Source organism: Bactrocera neohumeralis, chromosome 5 (genome assembly GCF_024586455.1).
Source record: "Bactrocera neohumeralis isolate Rockhampton chromosome 5, APGP_CSIRO_Bneo_wtdbg2-racon-allhic-juicebox.fasta_v2, whole genome shotgun sequence".
In the NCBI taxonomy this organism is placed as follows: domain Eukaryota; kingdom Metazoa; phylum Arthropoda; class Insecta; order Diptera; family Tephritidae; genus Bactrocera; species Bactrocera neohumeralis.
The window spans coordinates 52,885,532-52,889,336 of record NC_065922.1 but is presented as its reverse complement, the minus strand read 5'-3'; positions in this window follow the sequence as shown (position 1 = coordinate 52,889,336).

Sequence of the window (3,805 nt, the reverse complement as noted above, 5' to 3'; positions counted from 1 at the left end):
CCAGCTGCTGTCGGCTGCTTGACCAGTGCAGCGCCGTTGGAAATTTCTTGAGAATCACCATAAAAAGTAAAAGCCAAGAGCCATAAAATCATTTCAGCTTAAGTTGAATACTCGCTTCGCGCAAATAAACAGAATATATCTATAAGTTTATATGTGTATATGTATGTATGTATGCAACAAGACATGCACTTGAAAGGCACACCGGCATATTCACTCAGCACTTATGTATGTATGCAATGGCGGATGTGTGTATGTGTGGCAAAGCGATATTCCGCTTGTTATTATTATACATTATTGTTATCGCTTTTGTTGTGCCATATGTTGTTCTTGTAGCATATTATGGCATGCCAAGTGTGTGGTTTGCAACATTTAATGCCCACAAAACCTAAATTGCAACGTAAACACCTTTAAAGGGAGCCAACAACTCCACCACGCAACAAGGAAGTGATTTCCAGCGCACAACGTTACAGTTACACATACACATAGCGACCGCTAGGTTTCGCTGTTTTGTCGAGCAAGTCAGCAAGCAATTTAAAGACAATTAGAATTGATTGTAATGGCTTGTGCGCATGTGCAGCGCCGCCAGCTGGTTCTCACCAACCAACTCTCCTAGCGCACACCCACCCAACTCCCTGCACGCCAGTCGACCAGCCAGCCAAGCAATGGTCATCAGCGGCGACACGCAACGTTGCAAGCAACATTAATAGCACTCCGCATAGGCACTAAAATAAAATGCAACAACAACTACAACTACAATGTAATAAGAATAATCGGCATGTGATGTACGAGCGTACGCAAGTAAACAACAGTAACAGCATTTGTAGTAAGTTGGCTAACAAGGGCAACAGCTTTCATGGTTAAAAATATTGCAACCAGTTCTCCACAAGAAACCGAACTTGTCGGTCGGAGCACCACAAAAGGTACTTGCCTTGCGTTGAGGTGGGGAACCACTGTATGAGTACTTGTTGTGTGGGTAGGTGAGAAGAAGTAACGACAGTTTTTATTTTACTAAAGTCTTGATAACAAAACTGAGCCTCAAATTTTGCCACAAACCTCTAATAAGTAGTCTCGAATACATTTCCGAAAAAAAACTTATACAACAAAAAACTTTATTGTCGAAGAGTACAAATCTCTGGGCGGACGCTGTAGTACATCTTGCTAAATGTCAAACTAGCATAAGATTAGTTTTTGTCTCTCAAGAGCGAGTAACCGTTATCGAACTCAATTTTCAACATAGAAAACTTTGAAAAATAAATAATATTTTAGTAATGCTAACATTGGTTATGTAAATCAAAAATCTCTTATGTACATAATTACTACACAGTAAAACTTGGTCTCGACCCTACCTCTTAAGCGGTGGTCATCTCTTGAAAACTTTTAAAACTTTTCAGTAAAATACGCTTTTATGTTCCCCTAACACTTGTAGAATACTTCTGTAGAATACTCGTGTAACAGATCAAGATTAGGTTCGGTTAGGTAAATAGTCTCATTTCTCGTGAGGGCACGAATACTCTCTTTTGGACAGCTAGACACGCTTGTCTGTTATGATGCACAGAACTGCTAGGTATGGATCAAAAAGACCGTCGCAAAGTGACAATAAGCCTAGAGCCTACCACAAACTTATTGAGACGACTGAAATGAATTTCAGGCAATTCCCCAGATTCGTTAAAAGTATGGCAATCAAGCTGCTTTAACCTTATTCTGGCGAACGCTGAACAGTGAAGAAGACAGTATCTAGATGTATCCACCTCATTGCAACTTTGACAAGTTGCGTGCCCAAAAATTATTACCCTCATCGCGTGAGTGCCAATGGGACAGAGTACAGTTAGGAAGTTGCAATGATGTGAGCCTTACTAAGGGCCTTTGTAACCTCACCACTGCTGGTTGCTGACAAACGGAGTGGATGATGACTGCCATATATGCTTGAAAGAAACTACAGTGGTCTCGCACTCTGAAACAAAGATTGAAAGAGAGTTCCAGATAGAAGACTACCCCCAAACCTTCGCTTTAAGCTATGAACCATGCGTGAAAAAGCTCACAGAGCCTCTTCTCCAGCGACTGTGCTCCATAAATATGTGGGTGGAGAAGGATTATGCTCCGCGGCGCAATGGTCCAAGTTATCATGAATGCAATCGAAGTGAGAGAGAGAGGAAGAGACTGTCTCTGACGTCCTTAATGTGTTTAGGTTTCGGGCCTAATAGCCATCTATGGTATATGTAAAAAGGCATTAGGTGCCATCGCTAGTGCTGTATGAAGCGCACCACTGATCAGAGTCGCCTTCCACTAGACTAATAAACCATTGAACAGTATTGGCTTAACTACGGTTTCGTGAAGCCAAAGCACAACTTTTAGTCAGTGACCACACCGATTCCCTTTACCACAAAATAAGTCAACCAATGTCTCCCTCAGGTGAAGGTAAAAGTGAAGATGTTGCCGAAATGACAATTCTTGGCTGTTTGAAAACCCGGATCTGTCCTGGTTATGTAACTCCGACTGTCATGGAAACGTACGCAAGTTCTCGCACATTGTTCTGACTGTTGACTGTTTGTAGCCATGTAGCCGTTTCTTACTAGACCACATCCTCGCGGATGAGCATTTAATTATAACACAGCTCTGAAAATCACGCATATTACTCGTTAGAAGGAAGTCAACTCGCACTGGTTTCCCAGCCTCCTCTTCAGTCATTTGGGTGTGTGAGCATAAAGAGTATTTATTCCTAGTATACATACTATATATGTATATATAATGTAGGGGTGCCTGTATTTTCAGTGTTGCATAGGCGCACGCTTGTTAGCATTAAATAAAGTTATTTTTACTTAAACTGACATTTATATGCGTGAAATTATTATTATTGCTTGTTCATGTCCAGGCCATAACAAGTTTAACGTTTCACTTGTTCGGCTGTCTCCTCTTCCGACGCGAGGCGTGTGGCTAACGCTAGCCGGTGCGCCTTGTTGACCGCGTCATCGGTATGTTGTGCCGCAACGTTGGACTATACAAAGGCGAAGTGCTGCCAACTTTTGTGCCAACTGTGTGAGTGGGGAGCTGCAAACTGCTCACTCATCCAGGAGTCCGCAGAGAGTTATAAAGGCTGTCTCGCCGTATGGTCTGTGGCAGATTGTTATCGCGTTAGGAAGTGCGTAATTTGGTTGGCAACTAGCTGATGCTGCGCGTATCTCAGTATTTGCTTATGTATGTATGTGTGTCTATATGCAAATTTGTCGGTATGTACTGGCAGCTTGAAGAGCTAAGCAGTCCAGTTGGCTGGCATTACTTTGATGTCAAGTTAGAGACATTTGTTGTGCGCACTTTTATGGCGAAAATAAGCGAGCTGAATACTGGTAGACTTTGAAGTGTCTATTTATAGGCATTCTTCTAAACGCACAAACGCTAACTGTCGCTTCTAATGGGCTTCAGTCTTTGTATAAGATTCTAACTAGTTTCACTTAACTAAGTATTGATATGTACTCATATATCCGCAAAGGCATCGGCTTAGCTTGTATGTTGTTACTGTAATTACTGACAAAAGGATGACTGTAGTTGATGCTCGTATTTAGCTCGTAACTGTTATATAATAATAAAAGTTAATTTAATTTCTTATGGCAGTAGTTCCGATAGTACTCAAAATGGGCCCATATGTATGTATATAGTTGTAAGGCGCTACTATTAGGGGTATGACCTTAAATGCGGTTAATAATAGATATTTTTATATTCTTGCAACATGTTGCTACAGCGTACAATAGTTTTGTTTATCTGATGGTTGTTTGTATCATCTACATACAGTTATAAATGTATAAATGATCGG